This window comes from Mesoplodon densirostris, chromosome 3, assembly GCF_025265405.1.
Source record: "Mesoplodon densirostris isolate mMesDen1 chromosome 3, mMesDen1 primary haplotype, whole genome shotgun sequence".
Taxonomy (NCBI): domain Eukaryota; kingdom Metazoa; phylum Chordata; class Mammalia; order Artiodactyla; family Ziphiidae; genus Mesoplodon; species Mesoplodon densirostris.
In genome coordinates, this window is record NC_082663.1 from 177,779,678 (window position 1) to 177,801,169 (window position 21,492).

Consider the following 21,492-nt stretch of genomic DNA (forward strand, 5'->3'; position numbering starts at 1 on the left):
TGCGTCAAAGTTCAAAACCCATTCATTGCTTATTCTCTCACTATCAGTGTCCTTTTATAAAATGGGGATAATAATATCAAGGATGCAATGAAAATAACACATGTGAAATGCCTAGTGTACAAAAGTTTGTTCTGGTACTTAATTCTCTAATAAAGTAGGATAGAGCTTTTACATGATCAAATTACAGGTTTCCAATGAGGTGGGAAATGCCGGTTCTAGTATAGGTTCTGGGATAGATTTGTTTCTCCTTATTTTCTTCATTTGCTTTTCAGTCTTAGTCTCTGGGGACAGCTTTATTCAGAAACAAAATCTTAAAAGCGATTGGATCAGCTCTCAAAGTTCCCTTCTACCTTTAATGCAGTGTTCAGAAGTGGCAAAGGGACATTATTACTTCTCAAGGCAACCAGTGCTAAAGAAAGTTTGTGTTCATGTTGGCCTCCCCATACTTTCCTTCTAGTTTGTCTTGGTTTTTGCCTTCTGAAATAATACAGAGCAAGTTTTCTCTTCTTTCGCCTGACTGCCCTTGATTTTTCTTTTTTAATTTAATGCAGCAGACATACTGAGTATATGCTATGTGTAAAACATTTTGCCAGGTGCTATACTAGGCATATGGAAAATATGTAGATAAAAAAACATATTCTCTTTCATTCTGAAGCTTATGGCATATTAGGGAGTGAGAAGAAGGGAATATACCAGTGTAAATAACTAATAGACAAAATATAAGTGCCAAGTCTAAGCAGAAGCATGCTATACAGAAAGCAAAAAGGAAGTAATGATGATAGTATTTCTCCCTTGTCAGCTCAAGAGTTCTGATTAATCTATTGAGTAAACCTAAACACCCTCCTCTGCTGCAGCCATAGTAGAGGTCGGTGCCACATGGGTGTCTCCTTTTCTCCCTCTTCGATTTTTGGAGAGCTGGTGTGGTGTGATGGAGAGTGAAATTTCTCTCTTCTTTTGCCTCTCCTGTCAAATTTGATTTTCTGTGTCAGGGGAGCCTTTGAAGCACAGGCAGTCACCACTCCAACTTCCCCTTTGAATTTCTGCCGCATTGGTATTTAACTATATATATATATTTTTCAGTCTGTATTAGCAGTTTTTGAATTACAAGTCCTTTGCTTCTAGAAAGTTTAGGCAATCTAGAAAGTGCTCACTTGGGTCAGTGAGATTGTATATCTGAGGTTAAGGGGATTCTTCGCTCTCTCCTCCCTCTACCTCATGTTGGGAACTCCTTGGCAATTTTGAGTCACTGTTCTCTGCTTACTCTAAACTTTGGGAAGAAATCTGTGTACAAGATAGGAAGGAAGAGGAGAGATTCTTCTAAAGTAACATTCTTAACAAAGTCTTATCTTTACCAAGTATCATGGAGGATAAACTATTGATTGAATAGGTCTGTGGAACAAGACCTTATAATTAACAAAGCCACTATCAGGAAGGTCACTTTATTGTCTTAGTCAGTCCCTAATACATAAACTCCTGTGTGTAGAAAATTTCAAGGCTGAATTCATTTCATGCTAAGACAGTTATTTCATGAATATGCCCTAGCATCAGTTCCTTAAGATCCTGTGATATAAAGTTCCAGGGATCTGAGGTCATTGAATCCTGGACCTGCCATAATCTAATATACTCTTCTGGTTCTAGGGAGATGGGTGGTTAGATCCTTGTGCCATTTGGAGATAACCAGATAAGCCAAATGACTATTAATCATTTACTTTTTAAAGAAAGCCTTGTTTATTGTAAAATGAAACAGATAAAGAAAACCGGGAATTCCCTGGCTGTCCAGTGGTTAGGACTCTGAGCTCTAACTGCCGAGGGCCTGGGTTCAGTCCCTGGTTGGGGAATGAAGATTCCCCCCTGCAAGAGCTGCGTGCTGCAGTCAAAAAAAAAAAAAAAAAAAAATCCTCAAGAAAACCACACAGATATATTAGTGAATTATTATAAGGCCAGAAGCCTGATAATATGCAGGTCAAGAATTAGAAGTTTTTCACTTATCCCAGAACCCCTTCCACACCACAGCCAATCACAAGCCCTTCCCTGCTCCCCAAAAGTAACTGTTACCCTGACTTTTATAGTAATCACTTCTTTTGTTTCCTTATAGTTTTAACACCAAGTTATGTACACCTAAGCATTTTAGTTTAGTCCCCCCCTTTTTTATTTGATGTCTTAATTTACATGTTCCCCCTCCATCCTTTTCTTTACAATTTATCTGTTGAACCTGAGCAGTTTGACCTGTTGTTACCCCACAGTCTATATTTTGCTGCATGCATGTCAACATGTTTCCCATCCATATGGGCAGCAGGATGCAGAGGCTTGATCAGACTCAGAATTTAAGACCCTTGACAGGACTGAAGGTTGTGTTGTGTATGTGGTATTGTCCTTTTACTTCAGGAGGCAGATGAGGTAGAAAGGCCTTCTTTCCTACTGGTGTTCAGTGCAGTACCTAGAGCCATTAATTCTTTGAGGGTTGCAAAATAGTGATAGTCTGTCTTTTTTTTAATTAGGTGAGCTGCATCTGTAAAGAGATAATTTCCTTCATTTTTTTAAAATTTAATTTTTATTTTATATTGCAGTATAGTTGATTTACTCCCTCATTTACTAATTGATTACTCAAGGTACAATTTGTATAGGAAAGGCAGAAAAGAATGCTTATTTCTTTCCTTTTATTTACTAGTTTTCACGATAAACTATTTGAGGGTCCTTTGAGGGTGACCAATTAGATTTTTAAAGTATCATTATTAACTAGTATATTTTGGTTTCAAACATATGCCATGAGTTGTCATGATTACTCTTACTTTGTTGCTTAAAATTGTCCTGTTGTTGGCAAATGGGAGAGATTCTTTAAATGGCTTCTGGGTTCTTTGACATAACCTTAGTTGTCTTTGGTAGTTTCCTTGCTATCTGCAAAGATTAAATGGCAAGATCTTCTTGCCTTATCTTGTATTTCTTGCCTCAAACATGAAGTATGTCATTTTTTCCCAAGGAAGAATTGGTTGTTTTACTTGGAAATGCTATTTCAAGACCATAATATCTATTGCTAGGAGTGCTCATTGCTACTGGGTTGGTCGTTGTAGGTCTTTTCACTGGACTGTGCTAGGAAATTTGACATGTATGTATGTGGTTATATACATTTATGATGAAAGATGTGCTAAAAATATATATACGTACTTTTATGATAAAATATCTTTAAAGCTATAAAATATATTTGTATATTTAAAATTAAATATCTTAAGAAAAGATACTATTTTTGACTCAGATTCAGAATAACAGGAGTTTTAATTAACCTTTTTTATAATCACATCTATATCTTCTTTCATACTGAGAGTCCTAGTTCTCAGGGTCATGGGATGCTGGAGTTTGAGTATCCCATAATTACTTAATTGCTTTATCCCATATTACACAATAATCTTAAAATAACAGAACTAAAAATACCGCCAGTAATATGAGTTTTACCCCCCCATTTAAGTAGCTGTACTCAATCTACATTGTCATAGTACGTAGCCATTACATACTATCAGCTTTCCCATTTAACTTGCATAAACCCTCCCATTTAGAATTAGTTTTGCAAGTAACTATATATTCAGTACCTCCTACCAGTTCATTTGTTTCCTAATCATTTTGGTTTTCTGGAAGCTTGTTCTGTAGATGTTTCCTTAGAAAGGGCTCATGGGAACAATATTCTGAGTTTCTTGCAAGTTGATAACAACTTGCAAAAAACTCATTTGAGAGTTTGTCTTTGAGAGTCAGTTTGGTTTAATGAAATTCCTTGGGATTAAGGAAATGTGAATTCTTTCCTTAAGTGTCTTAAATATGTTACTCCAGTTTTGCTGTAGGCTTGGTGACAGTCTGATTTTTTTTTCATTGTTAGTTATTTGCCCAAAGGATTTTTTCTCCTTAAAATCAGTAATTTTACTTGAATATATTTTGGTATAGGTTGTTCTGCCTTGATATTCTCAGGTATAATATGCTCTTTCAATGTGTAGTTTGAATTTTTTCTCTTTTAATTTCAGGAAAGTTCCCTTGGATTATAATTTTAGTATTTGTTCTGATCCCTTGCTTTAATTTTTCTTTCAGAGAGATTTATTCTTTGAATTTGAGTATTTGCATATTTGTCTCAGAATCACTTTTAAAAATAAAGTACAGTAAGTTCAGTCCCTTACTGTTGTACCTTTCTTTTACAAGTACAGACAGACAGTCGTGTAACCACCATCACAATTACAATATAGAATGGTTTCATTCCCCCCAGAAAACTTCCCCCTGCTCCATTGTAGGCAGACCCTCCCCCCACTTTCAGCCCCTGGCAACTGCTGATTTTTAATTTTTTTTTTACTAGACTTTTTTAGAGCAGTTTTCGGTTCACAGGCACCTTTGACATAAAGTACAGTGTATGACCCCTCCACTGTCAACATCCCCCACCAGAGTGGTGCATCTGTTACAATCCATGAACCTACATTGACACGTCATTATCACCCAAAGTTCATAGTTTACATTAGGGTTCGCTCTTGGTGTTGTACATTTTGGGGTTTAGACAAATGTATAATGACACGTATCTACCATTGTCATATCATACAGAGTAGTTTCACTGCCCTGAAAATCCTCTGTGCTCTGCCTGTTCTTTCCTACTTTGCTCCCCCTGAACCCCTGGCAACCACTGATCTTTTTACTGTCTCCATAGTTTTGCCTTTTCCAGAATGCCACATCCTTGGAATCAAACAGTACGTAGACTTTTTAGATTGGGTTCTTTGACTTAGTAATGTGCGTTTAAGTTCCTCCATGTCTTTTCATGGCTTGATAGGTCATTTCTTTTTAGTGCTAAGTAATATTCCATTGTCTAGATGTATTGCAGTTTATCCATTCACCTACTGAAGGATACCTTGTTTACTTCCAAGTTTCAGCAGTTATGAATAAAGCTGCTATAAATGTCCACATGCAGGTTTTTGTGTGGATGTAAGTTTTCAACTCCTGGGTAAATGCCAAGGAGCATGATTGCTGGATCATAGGGTGAGAATGTGTTTAATTTTGTAAAAAAAAAAACCCTGCCAAACTGTCTTCCAAAATGGCTGTATCGTTTTGCATTTCCACTAGCAATGAATGAGAGTTCCTATTGCTGTACATCCTCTCCAGCATTTGACATTGTTATTGTTCTGGATTTTGCGCATTCTAATGGGTATGTGTAGTGGTATCTCATGTTATTTTAATTTTTATTTCCCTGATGACATATGATTAAGAGCATCTTTTCATATGCTTATTTACTGTGTACATATCTTCTTTGGTGAAGTGTCTGTTCAGGGCTTTTGCCCACTTTTTAATTGGGTTGTTTGTTTTCTTGTTTTAAGAGTTCTTTGTATAAATTAGATAACAGTTCCTTATCAGGTATGTCTTTGCAAGTGTTTTCTCCCAGCCTGTGGCTTGGCTTCTCATTCTCCTAACAGTGTCTTTCATAGAGCAGAAGTTATTAATTTTAATAAAGTCCAGTTTATTAATTATTTCTTTCACAGACTGTGCTTTTGGTGGTGTTTGTAAAGTCATTGCAAACTCAAATCATGTAGATTTTCTCTTGTGTTATCTTCTAGGAGTTTTATGGTTTTGTGTTTTATGTTTAGTTATATGATCTATTTTGAGTTAATTTTTATGAAGAGTGTAAGGTTAGATTATTTTTTTTTTGGCTTGTGGATGTCTGGTTGTTCCAGCACCATTTGTTGAAATGAGTTTTCTCCATGGCATTGCCTTTGCTCCTTTGTCAAAGATCAGTTGATTGTATTTATGTGGGTCTATTTCTGGGCTCTGTTTCATGGATCTATTTATGTGTTCTTTTGCCAATACCACAGTCTTGATTACTGTAACTTTATGGTAAGTCTTGAAGTCAGATAGCATCCAAATTCTGTTCTCTCCTTCAATTTTGTGTTGACTATTCTGTATCTTTTTCCTTTCTATATAAACTTTAGAATTAGTTTGTCAGTATCCACAAAATAATTTGCTGGGCGTTTAGTTGACATGGCATTGAATCTATAGATAAATTGAGAAGAGCTGACATTTGGACAAAGTTGAGTCTTCCTATTCAGGAACATGGAATATCTTTACATTTATTTAGTTCTTTGATAGCTTTCATCAGAGTTTTATAGTTTTCCTCATATAGAGTATGTACATATTTTGTTAGATTTATAACTAAATATTTCATTTTGGGAGGTGCTAACGGTATTGTGTTTTTAATGTCAAATTCCATTTGTTTATCTCTGGTATATAAGAAAGTGATTGGTTTTTTAATCCTTTTTTATTTTTTCCTTTGTGATTAATTTTTTTTTCTCTTTTCTAAAAGTGTTCTCTTGTGTGGTTATGCATTATTAAGTTCTTTGTAGTTTAGTTTTCCTTTACTGAGTTTTTCTAAATCTGATTTATGTTCTTTGATCGCTTTATCATTTCTTAATACCTTTCAGCTCATTTTGAAATTGTAGGTGATAGTTTTTGGGATGTGTTTGTGTTACGTTTTTGTTGTCTATAGGGAGTTATTCTAGTCCTTACACTCTTTTTTCTACTATCTTTTAAAAATATATAACTACTTTTATGGGATTTTACCTTAAAACTTTTCTGTTGTTCATTTTCATTTAAATTTAGTTTTTCTGAACTTCTAGTTGTGATTCAGGATACTTTTTCTAACTTCCGAGCTCCCTCTTCTGTGTTTTGTTTGTTTGTTTGCAGAGTGTTCACAATGTGGGACATTGTTTTCTGAAACTTTCTGGTTCTGTTCCCTTCTCTCATTTTTTTTTTTTTTTTTTTTTTTTTTTTATGGTACGCGGGCCTCTCACTATTGTGGCCTCTCCCGTTGCGGAGCACAGGCTCCGGACGCGCAGGCTCAGCGACCATGGCTCACGGGCCCAGCTGCTCCGTGGCATGTGGGATCTTCCCGGACCGGGGCACGAACCCGCGTCGCCAGCATCGGCAGGCGGACTCTCAACCACTGCGCCACCAGGGAAGCCCCCCTTCTCTCATTTTTATCTGGACCTTTTTTCCCCTTCATGTCTTTTTATACCTGTCCTGTTTAATTTCATTTCCATTTTTGGAGCTTTGTTTTTCTCAGTGTGGGGCCTTGGCTGGTCAGTTTGGAGAATCTCTGGGGCCCCGACTACTTTCAGACTTACTGTGGACACTTTGCACTTGTTACTGAATTGCACTAATTTCCTCCCAGTTGTGATAATGTGGCTGGTTGGGTGGGTGGGAGGGAGTATTCTCTTCAGATCTCCAGAGCTTTCTATCTGTTTAGTCTCTCCTTTCTGGCCCTCTGCCCTGTGAACTATAGCCACCTTGGCATCTTTGGACTCCCAGCTTTATCTCCTCAACTTACATAATATCGCCAGACTCCACCTGGTTTCTGTCTCCCTGCATTACTTTCTGGAAACTGTAGCAGTAAACTGGAACAGTCTTAAGGGCTCACCTTGTTTGTTCCCCATCTATCAACGATCACTGTCCTGTGCTGCCTGGTGTCCAGTGTCTGAAACTCAATTTTGCATATATTTGTCCGGTTTTTTCGTTGTTTTAGGTGGGAGGGTAAATCCAGTCCATATTACTCTATCTGGCTGAAAATGTAAGTCTATCAATTAAAAACAAATTGTGTTTGGTAACTCCAGTATCTGAATCTCCTGGGGGTTCTGTTTTGTTGTTTCTCTTTTTCTTCTGTTTTTCACTCCCTTGGTCTGGTAATTTTTATTAAATACTAGCAATTATATATGAATTGGTAGAATAATTTGATGGTCTGGATGGTATTCTCTTTCTTAGGAGTGAATTTGCTTCTGTGTTTGTCAGGCAGTTGTGGTAGGAATGGGTGGGTGACCTTAATCTAATCAGGGATTCATTCATCTCATTTAAGCCTGGTGTTCAGTGGTTGTAAAAGTTGACTTACTGCAGGGTCACCCCTATTCCATTTATAGATGCCAACTGGAATCTTGATGGTTAACAGAGTCTAATTCCTTGGTGGTTCTTCAGTTCCCATTTTGTCTTCCCAAATGTGTAAGAGGACTTAAAGTTGTGCTCAACAACTCAGCCTTTCAGCCCCAGCTTTCACTTCATCTACTTGCTTCTTCTGCTTGTGATTCAACGTATTCTTCCAGAAGTAACGTGGTGGGATGTGTCTTGCTCGTTACTGCTTGTGATTTAACATATTCTTCCAGAAGTAATGTGGTGGGATGTGTCTCGCTCATTACTTCTGTTTGCTTCCCTTTCCTCCAGGTTCTTTGTCTCTCACATCTTTGCTGCCTCTGTAGTCTTCCATTGCTTTTGAGCTCATTTGGGGGGGGTTCTTCTATTTTTACCTAGTTTTTCTTTCCCCCAGTGGGATGATTGGTCAACAACAAATTACTCTCTTGTTATAGGAAACTGAAATCCAGATGTGCACAGATTTGAAAATTGTGCTTAAAGAATCTGCAGGTACCAAACAACTCTCAGGTTCCTCATTTGGTGGTGGTCTTACTGCTTTTTCATTGTATGGGGACAACACTGGTTACCTGGTTTTGAGATACATCTATATCCCAGAAAAACTACTTGTTCCAGGCTCTTGAAGTAGCATTGTAGGGCAAGGAGAATGTACTAACCAGAGCCACATCCAGGAACCTTCCAGGAAATAGGGGCTTGGGTCTGGACTCCTTGGTCATTAAATGATCTTTGAATCCGGTGCCCTGGCTGTAGGCTGCATATTAGTCTTTTCTACTTTGTGACATTTTCCAACATTTTGAAAGCTTGAGTTTATCATGAAAGTCATCTGTATTCACACTTACTGTTTTTCCATAGGAGAGTGATAGACCATGTCTCTCAAATTCTGGATCAAATATTTCTGATTTTTAAAAAAATTTAAATATTGTATTTGGCTCTGTTTTGGTAATGTGAGAAGTGTAGCTCCAGAGTCAGGTAGCTTTAGTTATGTTATCAGCTTGTGCATCTGCTCACCCCCTGGACAACCCAGGTGTCTGCTATATGGAAGTTCATAGTGGGGGTGGGTAAACAGGGGAGGAGGGAAACCCAGGTAGAGGCAACAGATACTGAATGGTGGCTCTGAGTCCATCATGAACTCATTGGAATCACTTACATGTCACTCATTTATTCATTTATTCTGAAACTTCTGATGGGACATGAGATTTCGGGAATCCAGCAGGCTATAGGAGGAAATTCCCACAATAAGGTAATTATCAAACCATGATAAATACAGGGGAGAAAGCTTGAACCATTTATCGTCTCTAAGATTGTCTTAACCAGGGGGAATCATGGAAAGCATCCTTAGAATAGCTGACTCCTGAGTTAATGATATTAGTCAGTGGAATACAGAGTTAACCACATCTCAGGAAGAGGAGACATGTGAGAATATAAAAAAGTATATAGTGGAAGTCTCTCATCCCCCTGTTATACCTCCTAGCATGCACAGGCATGTGGCCATTCACATACAGCTTTATTAATTTCTTTTGCATCCCTTTGGAGTCCTGTGCATATACAAAATAGATTCTTATTCCATACCTTATTTTTAATTCAAAAGGTCGTATATTATACACATATTTCTGCACTGTGCTCTTTTTTTAAATGTAACATGTTTTAGAACGATTTCTAAATAAGTATATAGATAGCTTTCCTATATGTTTTTAGCTCCATAATATTCTATCACATGTGTACTGTAATTTATTTCAGTGGTACAGTACTGATGGTCAGTCTGTGACAAACAGTGTTGTAGTGAATAACCTTGTAGGTTATTTTGTATTTCTGCTGATATATTTGTAGGTCAAATGGTATATGCGTTTGTAATTTTGACAGAAGTAATGTAATGACTCGTTGGGAAGAAATGTAAAATGATGATCTCTTTCTGTTTTATTATAGGGAGTCAAGTTTAAAAGTGAAGCATGCAGTTAAAACTATACAGACTCTAACCTTTAATGTTTTTTAGAACTTCTCTTAACCTTAGAGGGATTTTAGAAAATCTTTTGTAGCAAAAGAAAAAGAAAAAAGAGTTTGAAGGTCTATAGTTCCATTAGTTTTTCATTTTTTCTTTTATTAAGTCAAATTAAAGAAGCATGTATAGTTCAGTCCATTTTGATTCCTATTTATTTTTTATATTAACAATATGAATGTGATATAATGGTAGTTATGCTGGGTGATAGAATTTTTTTTTAATGGTGCTGTATTATTTAATAAGCATGTTCATCTAAAAAATGTTATGTTTTTGAGAAAAGTGTAAGGAGATTAACTAGTTTAGATGTTAGTGACTCAGCTTTGCAAAAACCATCTTCTTTTCTTAAGGGCAGTTATTAAGTGGTGGAGCTACTTAGTGGTAGAGCTCAGAACTGTAAAATGTAAGTCCCCTGACTTTGAATGCATCACTCTTTTCTATATCACACTGTGGTGGTCGTTTTATTTTGAACTAACATTCTCCCCTTTCTCTCACTTTTTGTCTTCTTCCTAAGATTTGGCCTTAGTCTTTCCATTCTCAGGTTCTAGGCTTATTACCTTCAGGTATAATCTTCTTTTACTTAAATTAGATCTGTTTAATTTGAACAGGCTGCATCTCTGTGTTGCTCTGAGGACATGAATTCCTTGTCACCACAGTTCAACGATGTGTATGTACCTTTGCAATTGTGTTTTCCTTTATGGATCGAAACTTCCATTTATTAACTCATACGATTAACACTTGGTGCATTAAGTTCATTTCCTCCCATGTCAACGCTGCTATTTTTTTTTTTTTTTTTTTGCGGTACGCGGGCCTCTCACTGCTGTGGCCTCTCCCGTTGCGGAGCGCAGGCTCAGCGGCCATGGCTCACGGGCCCAGCCGCTCCGTGGCACGTGGGATCCTCCCGAACCGGGTCACGAACCCGTGTCCCCCGCATCGGCAGGCGGACTCTCAACTACTGCGCCACCAGGGAAGCCCAACGCTGCTATTTTTAAACTAAGCATTATTGCTGAATTTAATCTGCCAAATGTTTTCCTTAGCACCCTTTGTGTAATTTAATCTAGTTTCTTTCCAAATCTTACAACAGAGTCTTCCTTTTGTGAGGTTGCAGTTTCCCTTGCTAGGAGCCTGAAATCCTAGTCTTGAACTTCATCAGGAGTTGTGACTGGAGAAAAATTCAAATTACCACCTTTTCCAATTATAGTTGATTCTCATTATTCGCTGTAGTTATGTTCTATATAACTACCTGAGTTAGCAAATACTGAACCATTACTCCCAGAGGAAATAAAGAGCTAGGTTCCTATGAACTTCTGGTGGTAACATTTTTGTCAGCTGATCAGTACTTAAGCTGTTTTGTGTGTTTCTATTTAAAGACACCTTGTTTAATGTATATTGTCACTCATTAAAATTAAACTCATGGCCAGCAGCCCTGTAACTTGTGCCTGAAGGAAGCTTTATCTGAGGCACATTACACAGCCTTGCATTCAGCACTACACTTGAGGGCCATTTTATACATCAGAATCACTTAGAAAGCACAAAAATGCAAAAACTGTGGCACTGAACAGTTAAAAAGATACTTGTTTACATTGTGAGAGCTGCAACAAGAAGAAAGAATGTTGCCTTGTTGGACCTCAGCTGGAAACTTGAGCAACTCCAATTTTTATTACTCTGTGCATATTTGTGAATGACTGTGAAATCATTGTAAGAATTGATTTGGGAATTACACATAAATTTGAGGGAGTGGGCAAATTGCAAATACGGAATCCAGGAGTAATGAAGATCAACTGTAATTCTTATTTCTTCTACAATGTCAGAGTTTCAGAGATTTAGTCAAGATTTCGTGTTTTTTTCTGAATCTGCAAATGTGGAGGTAGTGATCTCTCTGTAGGTAACCGTGATTACACCTAATCTCTTTAGTGTTTGCTAATCACCCCTCTCATTTCAGGGAGCACTAATTAGATTCTTTCTGTCTCCTGATATTTAGCAATAAAGGATTCTGGGCACTTTAGAATGAAATTACTTATCAAAACAGGGCTCTTGGGCTTCCCTGGTGGCGCAGTGGTTGAGAGTCTGCCTGCCGATGCAGGGCACACGGGTTCGTGCCCTGGTCCAGGAAGATTCCACGTGCCGCGGAGCGGCTGGGCCCGTGAGCCATGGCCGCTGAGCCTGCGCGTCCAGAGCCTGTGCTCCGCAACGGGAGAGGCCACAACAGTGAGTGGCCCGCGTACCGCAAAAAACAAAACAAAACAAAACAAGGCTCTTAACCTAGACCAGGATAATCCCAGCTTTTCTCAAGTCACTAAACTGCTTAAAATTGAATGCAAATTTTTGAGTGCTCCATGAATATGTTCAATTTATTGAGTAAATAGATGTCATCAGAACCTCAAAAGTTGTCTTCCTTGTTCATTGCCCTCTACCAGAAAATTAGGAACCTTAATTTCTTGGATTACCTAGTTCTACCAGTAGAGATTTATTACAGTATGTTACAGTCTTTTGCTTCTATAACCTTTGATCTTTTAAACCAAATTTTTTTCAAAAATGGAGTACTATAATATAATGCTTTGAAATTTGCTTTTTTCCTACTTTCTTTTTTTTAAAGAAACATCTTTCCGTATCAATGTATATAGCTCTACTGCATCCTCTTTAATGGCTGCAGAACTGCATTGTATATGTGATCCAAAATTTAAGTATGCCCTATTAATGATCATTTATGTTATTTCAAATTTTTCCCTACTACTAAGAGTATATATCTTGGCATACTTGAATAGCATTGTCATAAGGTAAACCTCTAATTGTGGAATTGTGGTGGGGCAAAGAATATTCAGATTTAAAATTTTAGTAGCTATTACTACAGGATTAAAATATGGTTTAAAATATGGTTGTATTTTTTCCATAATGCATGAGTGCATCTGTTTCCCCCTTAGCCTTGTCATTACTGGGTATTAATCTTCTTATTTTGCTATTTGCGTAGGTAGAAGTGTTTTATTTAAATTTGCATCTCTTTCATTACTGAAATGAACTTTTTAAAATTACTGATCCTTTGTTTTTTATTGATTGATTTACTTGTTCTTATCTGTTGTTCGTTTTCCTTTTGCTGATTGCTTTATTTTTTGTTTTATGTTTTATTGTTTAAAAATTTATTTCATTTATTTATTTTTGGCTGCGTTGGGTCTTTGTTGCTTCGTGCTGCTTTCTCTAGCTGTGACGAGCAAGGGCTACCCTTCGTTGTGGTGCGCAGGCTTCTCATTTGTGGTGGCTTCTCTTGTTGCAGAGCACGGGCTCTAGGCGCATGGGCTCAGTAGTTGTGGCTCGCAGGCTCTAGAGCACAGGCTCAGTAGTTGTGGCGCACAGGCTTAGTTGCTCCACAGCATGTGGGATCTTCCCAGACCAGGGGTCAAACCCATGTCCCCTGCATTGGCAGACGGATTCTTAACCACTGTGCTACCAGGGAAGCCCATATTTTTGTTTTATTCTTTATTATGGAGCTCACATAAAAAATCCTGAGGGTAGGAACTTTGTCTTATTCTGTCCCCACACCAGCATACTAGTCACTGAAAGTTGGCTGAATTAATGGATGTTATCTCTTTGGCTGCTGAACATGTTGACATCTCCACTATATACAGTTGACCCTTGAAATTACCGGTTTGAACTGCATAGGCCCTCTTACGTGCAGGTATTTTTCAGTAAATGCACACTGCAGTACTACACGATCCAAGGTTGGTTGGATCCGAGGATGCAGAACTGCAGATACAGAGGACTTACTGCAGGTTATGTGTGGAGCCTCCACATTGTTCAAAGGTGAACTGTAGAGGTTTTAAATTTTAATGAATTCAAACCTGACAGTGCTTTCATTGTTGGATTCTAGGATAGGAGTTTTGCTTAGATATATTCTCTTCCATTTATTTTCTGGGTTTTGGTGTTTATAACTTTATTCCAGAATTTTTCTTTTTGGCGTATGGTAGAGATCTGAGTCTTCCCTTCCCTTTTCTCTCCAACCCCTGTATGATTTATGTATTTATACATGATTCCTTATACTTGACTTTTTCCCCCCTTCCCTTCTTCACAGACTTTCTGGTTTTCTTTTTGGCTACCTTATTGTTTGAGAATTTTATATCCTTCCAACTAAGTTGAAGTATAAAAATACATTTCTCAAGTCCTTCTACCTTTTCTTCTTAAGTAGTACCTTGAGTGTAGGGGGCTGAAACAAGTGGTAGGCTCTCAGTAAATAGTTTATTATATTTTAAGTGCTTTATTCATATTGAATATTAGCTGTGTGTTTCAGTTTTATGACCTGAAAATTAAGTAAATCAAATTGAGTTTACAAATAGTCTGTGTCACAGATTCTGCTCTTAATTATTATACAGTAAGGAAAAACACCTTCTTAGATCAAGATAGATTTTATTACACAACTTTATTGAGGTATAGTTGACATGTAATAATTGAGTAATGTGATTATTTTGATCTACGTGTACATCTTTGAAACCATCACCACATTCAGGAATGAACATACCCATCATTCCCCTAAATTTGTAATCCATCCTTCCCTGCCACCCTCGTTTCTTCATCCCCTCTCCCATACGCAGGCAACCACTGTTCTGATTTCTATAACCATAGATTACTTTACATTTTGTAGAATTTTTATGTAAGTGAAGTCATAAGGTATGTACTCTTTTTTGTCTACTCTACTTATTTTGAGATTTATCCATTTTTGTTGGTCAGTAGTTCATTCTTTTTATTATCGAGTATTATTCCATTATTTGGATATGCCAACATTTGTTTATCATTCACTTGTTGATGAACATATTTGGATGATTTCTAGTATTTGGCTATTACAAATTAAGCTACTGTGAACATTTTATGTGTAAGTCTTTGTGTGGGCATAGCTTTGTTTCTCTTGGGCAAATACCTAAGAATGGAACTGGTCTTATGATAGGTGTATGTCTCACTTTTAAAAATACTGACAGACTGTTTTGCAAAGAGGTTGTCTCATTTTACATTCCTGTTACATGTCTTTGATCCATACCCTCACCAACACTTGGCAAGGCAAGTCTTTTTAATTTCAGCCATTCTTCTGGGTGTGCAGTGGTATCTCATTGTGGTTTTAATTTGAATTTTCCTAATGACTACTCACGTTGAGCATCTTTTCATGTGATTATTTGCCGTCTCTATGTCGTCTTTGGTGAAGTGTCTGTTCACATCATTTACCTGTTTTAGGTTGTTTTCTTTTTATTGAGTTTTGAGAGTTCTTTATATAATTAGTCCTGAAATCAGGTAGTGTTGGTCTTTTAGCTTTGTTCTTTTTCAGAGTTGCTTTGGCTTTTCTAAGTCCTTTGAATTTTCAAATCAGCATGCCAGTTTCAAACTTGTTCATATTTTCATTGGGATTGTGTTGACTCTGTAAACCACTTTGGGGAGATCTAACATCTTAAGAATACTGAATCTTCTGATCTGTGAACACTATCTCTCTTCACTTACTTTGGACTTCTTTCATTTCTCTCAGCATTGTTTTGTAGTTCTTAGTACACACGGGTTCTGCACATTTTTTTGGTCAAATTTACCCCTAAATGTTTCATAATTTTGATACATAATACAGTAAATAATTGTAAATGTTATGATTTTTAAATTTCAATTTCTGATTGTTCATTGCTAGCATACAGAAATACGGTATTTTGGTATATCGATCTTTCGTTCTATGACTTTGCTAAACTCACATATTGGTAGCATTTTTATAGATTCCATAGGATTTTTAAATAGATGATTTGGTATTTGCAAATAAAGAGCTTTACTTCTCTCTTTTCAGTTTTTAATTTTTCTTGTCTTCTTGCAATGGCTAGGACTTCTGGTGTAATGTTGAATGGTAGTGGTGAGAGTAGATACTCTTGCTTTGTTTCTGACCTTAGGGAAAGGATTTATCCCTTAACCACTAAACTTTTTGTAGATGCTCTTTATCAAGATTGAGGAAGCTCTCTATTCTTAGCTTACTGAGAGTTAAAAAAAATTTTTTTAGTGTACAAGAGGATTCATTTTATTTTATTTTTATTAAATTTTTTTTCAAATTTCTTATACAATCTTTAGAGGTTACACTCCATTTACAGTTATTATAGAATATTGGCTATATTCTCCATGTTCTACAATACATCCTTGTGGCCTGTCTTTCACACAGTAGTTTGTACCTCCCACCCGTATATCGCCCCCGCCCTCCCACCACTGGTAACTACTAGTCTGTTCTCTATATCTATGAGTGTGTACCTCCTTTCTGTTATATTCACTAGTTATATTTTTTAGATTCCACATATAAATGATATCATACAACATTTGTCTTTCTCTTTCTGACTTATTCACTTAGCATAATGCCTTCCAAGCCCGTCCATGTTGTTACAAATGGCAAAATTTCATTCCTTTTTATGGCCGAGTAGTATTTCATTGTATCTCTATACCACGTTTATCCATTCATCTGTTGATGGACACTTAGGTTGCTTCCATGTCTTAGCAATTGCAAATAATGCTGCTATAAACATTGAGAAGCATGTATCTTTTGGAATTAGTGTTTAAAGAGTGGAATTGCTGGGTCGTATGTTAATTCTATTTTTAGGTTTTTCAGAAACCGTATACTGTCCTCCACAGTGGCTGCACCAGTTTACATTCCCACCAACAGTGCAGGAGGGTTCCCTTTCCTCCACATCCTCACCAACATTTGTTATTAGTGTTCTTTTTGGTGACAGCCATTCTGACAGGGGTGAGGGGTATCTCATTGTGGTTTTGATTTGCATTTCCCAATGATAAGAGATGTTGAGCATCGTTTCATCTGCCTGTTGGCCATCTACATTTCCTCTTTGGAAAACTAATCAGTTCTGCCCATTTTTTAATCGGGTTGGTTGTTTTTGATATTGAGTTGTATGAGCTTTTTGTATATGTTGGATATTAATCCCTTATAGGTCATATCATTAGCAAATATTTACTCCCATTGAGTAGGTTATCTTTGTGTTTTGTTGATGGTTTCCCTTGCTGTGCAAAAGCTTTTAAGTTTAATTAGGTTGCATTTGTTTATTTTTGCTTTTATTTCCTTTACTTTAGGAGACAGATCCCCAAAAAATATTGCTGCAATTTATGTCAAAGATTGTTCTGCCTATGTTTTCCTATAGGAGTTTTTTAGTATCTGGTCTTACATTTAGGTCTTAAATCCATTTTGCGTTTATTTTTGTACATGGTGTTAGAGAACGTTCTAATTTCACTCATTTACATATAGCTGTCCAGTTTGCCCAACACCACTTTTTGAAGAGATTGTCTTTTCTCTGTTGTATAGTCTTACCTCCTTTGTCATAGATTAATTGATCATAAGTGTGTAGGTTTATTTCTGGGCTTTCTGTCCTGTTCCACTGATCTATGTGTCTGTTTTTGTGCCAGTACCATACTGTTTTGAGTACTGTAGCTTGTAGTATAGTCTGAAGTCAGGGGGTATAATTCCTCCCACTCTGTTTTTCTTTCTCAAGATTGTTTTGGCTGTTCAGGGTCTTTTCTGTTTTGATACAAACTTAAAATTTGTTGTTCTAGTTCTGTGAAAAATGCCATTGGTAATTTGATAGGGATTGCATTGAATCTGTAGATTGCCTTGGATAGTACGGTCATTTTAACATTATTGATTCTTCCAATCCAAGAACATGATATATCTTTCCATCTGTGTTTCTTGTCTTTAGTTTCTTTCATCAGGGTCTCATAGTTGTTTGGAGTACAGGTCTTTAGGTAGGTTTATTCCTAGGTATTTTATTCTTTTTGATGTGATGCAAAATGACGTTGTTTCTTTCATTTCTTTCTGGTAGTTTGTTGTTAGTGTATAGAAATGCAACAGATATCTGTATATTAATTTTGTATCCTGCAACTTTACCGAATTCATTGATGAGCTCTAGTAGTTTTCTGGTGGCATCGTTAGAATTTTCTATGTATAGTATCATGTCATCTGCAAGCAGTGACAGTTTTACTTCTTCCTTTCTAATTTGATTCCTTTTATTTCTCTTCTGATTGCTGTGGCTAAGACTTCCAAACTATGTTGAATAAAAGTGGCAAGAGTGGGCATCCTTGTCTTGTTCCTGATCTTAGAGGGAATGCTTTCAGCTTTTCACCATTGAGTGTGATGCTAGCTGTGGGTTTGTCATATATGACCTTTATTGTGTTGAGGTAAGTTCCCTCTGTATCCACAATCTCTGGAGAGTTTTTTTATCATAAATATATGTTGGTTTTTTTCAGAAGTGTTTTCTGTATCTATTGAGATGATCCTATGGTTTTTATTCTTCAGTCTGTTAATGTGGTATATCCCATTGATTGGTTTGTGGATATTGAAAAATCCTTGCATCCCTGGGATAAATCCCACTTGATCATGGTGTATGATCCTTTTAATGTGTTGTTGGATTCAATTTGCTCTTCTTCTTCTTCTTCTTCTTCTTATTTTTTGCGGTACGCAGGCCTCTCACTGTTGTGGCCTCTCCCGTTGCAGAGCACAGGCTCCAGACGCGCAGGCTCAGTGGCCATGGCTCACCGGCCCAGCCGCTCCGTGGCATGTGGGATCTTCCCGGACCGGGGCACGAACCCGTGTCCCCTGCATTGGCAGGCGGACTCTCAACCACTGCGCCACCAGGGAAGCCCCAATTTGCTATTATTTTGTTGAGGATTTTTGTATCTGTGTTCATCAGTGATATTGGCCTGTAATTTTCTTTTTTTTTGTTATATCTTTGTCTGATTTTGGTATCAGGGTGATGCTGGCCTGATAGAACGAGATTAGAAATGTTCCTTCCTCTATAATTTTTTGGAATAGTTTTAGAAGGTTAGATGTTAACTCTTCTCTAAAAATTTAGTAGAATTCACCAGTGAAGCCATTTGGTCCTGGACTTTTGTTTCTTGGGAGTTTTAAAATTATTGATTCAAAATCAATACTGGTAATTGGTCTGTTCATGTTTTCTATTTCTTCCTGGTTCATTCTTGGGAGATTATACCTTTCTTAGAATTTGTCCATTTCTTATAGATTATCCATTTTATTGGTATATAGTTGTTCATAGTAGTCTCTTATGATCCTTCGTATTTCTGTGGTATCGGTTGTAACTTCTTTTTTCATTTCTGATTTTATTGATTTGGGCCCTCTCCCCTTTTTTCTTGATGAGTCTGGCTAAAGGTTTGTCAATTTTGTTTATCTTTTCAAAGAACCAACTTTTAGTTTTATTGATCTTTATTATTTTTTTAGTCTCCGTTTCATTTATTTCTGCTCTGATCTTCATGATTTCTTTCCTTCTACTAACTTTGGGTTTTGTTTGTTCTTTCTCTGGTTGCTTTAGGTGTAAGTTTAGGTTGTTTATTTGAGATTTTTCTTGTTTCCTGAGGTTAGCTTGTATCACTATAAATTTCCCTCTTAGAACTGCTTTTGCTGTGTCCCATAGGTTTTGGATCATTGTGTTTTCAGTTTCATTTTCATTTTCACTTGTCTCTAGGTATTTTTTTATTTCCTCTTTGATTTCTTCAGTGGTACATTGACTGTTTAATAGCATATTGTTTGTGTTTTTTGCATTTTTTCCCTTGTAGTTGATTTCTGGTCTCATAGCATTGTGGTCAGAAAAGATGCTCGATATGATTTCAATATTCTTTACAATTTTTTTTTTTTTTGCGGTATGCGGGCCTCTCACTGCTGTGGCCTCTCCTGTTGCGGAGCACAGGCTCCGGACGCACAGGCTCAGCGGCCATGGCTCATGGGCCCAGCCGCTCCACGGCATGTGGGATCTTCCCGGACCGGGGCACGAACCCGTGTCCCCTGCATCGGCAGGCGGACTCTCAACCACTGCGCCACCAGGGAAACCCTGATTTCAATATTCTTAAATTTACCAAGGCTTGTTTTGTGGCCTAGCATGTGATCTGTCCTGGAGAATGTTCCATGTGCACTTGACAAGAATGTTTATTCTGCTGCTTTTGGATGGAATGCTCTATATATTTATCAGTTAAGTCTATTTTGTCTAATGTGTCATTTAAGGTCTCTGTTTCCTTATTGATTTTCTCTCTGATGACTTGTCCGTTGATGTAAGTGGGGTGTTAAATCCCCTACTATTATTGTGTTATTGTTGATTTCTCCTTTTATGTATGTTAATATTTGCCTTATATATTTAAGTGCTTCTATGTTGGGTGCATATATATTTAAAGTTGTTATATCTTCTTCCTGGATTGATCCTTTGGTCATTATGTAGTCTCCTTCTTGGTCTTCTGTAACAATGTTTATTTAAAGTCTGTTTTGTCTGATATAAGTATTGCTACTCTGGCTTTCTTTTGGTTTCCATTTCGGTAGAATTCCTTTTTTCCATTCACTCACTTTGTGTGTGTCTTTAGTTCTGAAGTGAGTGTTTTGTAGGTAGCATATATAGGGTATTGTTTTTGCATCCATTCAGCCACTCTGTGTCTTTTGGTTGGAGCATTTAGTCTATTTACGTTTAAGGTAATTATTGATATGTATATTCTGTTTGCCATTTTGCTAATTGTTTTAGATTTGGTTTTTTAGGTCTTTTTTCCCTTATCTTCTTTTATTGTGATTTGATGACTGTCTTTAGTGTTATGTTTAAACTCCATTTCCTTTTTTGTGTGTATATCTATTATAGATACCTGGTTTGTGGTTACCATGAGGTTTGTATAGCAGTGTATATGCATTCTAAAAACCCTGCATTTGTACTCTCCTCCCCTTACAATTACTGTTTTTGATATCACATTTTATGTCCTATTTTTTTGCGTATCTCTTAACTGCTTATTGTGGATGTAGTGATTTTACTACTTTTTGGTTTTTAGCCTCCCTACTAGGATTGTGTGTGTGTATGATTTCCTACTTTTACTGTATGCTTGCCTTTACTGGTGAGCTTTTTCATAACTTTCATTCTAGTTGTGGCCTTTTATTTTTCACCTAGAGAAGTTCCCTTAACATTTGTTGTAAAACTGGTTTGTTGTAAAGCTTAGCTTTTGCTTGTCTGTAAAGCTTTTGATTTCTCCAAATCTGAATGCTGGGTAGAATATTCTTGGTTGTAGGTTTTTCCCTTTCATTACTTTAAATATATTGTGCCACTCCCCTCTGGCCTGTAGAGTTTCTGCTGAAAAATCCACAGGTATGAGAGATTTTTAAAAATCAGGAAAGGATGCTGATTTTGTCAAATGCTCTTCCTGCATTTATTTAGATGATTTTCTTTTCTGAGAAAACATTTTTTACATTATATTTTTTGAATGTTCAACAAACCTAGCATTTTCTGGCACAAATCTTACTTGGTCATTATCCTTTTAGTATATTGTTGGATCTGTTTTGTCAGTTTACATTTATGTTTTGTAGTTTTCTTGTACTAGTTTTGTCTGGTTTTGGTGTCAGGATGATGATGGCCTTATAGAATGAGTTGGGAAGTGTCCTCTTCAGTTTTCTGGATGAATTTGTGTAGAATTGATATTAATTCTTCCTTAAATGTCTGGTAGTATTCGCCAATGAACTCTTCTGGTTCTAGAATATTCTTTGTGGGAAGGTTTTTTTATCAGATACATTCATAATGTTGTGCATCCATCACTGCCATCCATCTCCATAGCTC

General features: G+C 36.9%; 1 protein-coding gene across 4 annotated transcripts in view; it reads left to right on the forward strand.

Moving 5' to 3' along the window:
• CNOT6 (CCR4-NOT transcription complex subunit 6) overlaps window positions 1-21,492 on the forward strand; it is a 66,311-nt gene that overhangs the window by 13,189 nt on the left and 31,630 nt on the right. The window lies entirely within an intron of this gene.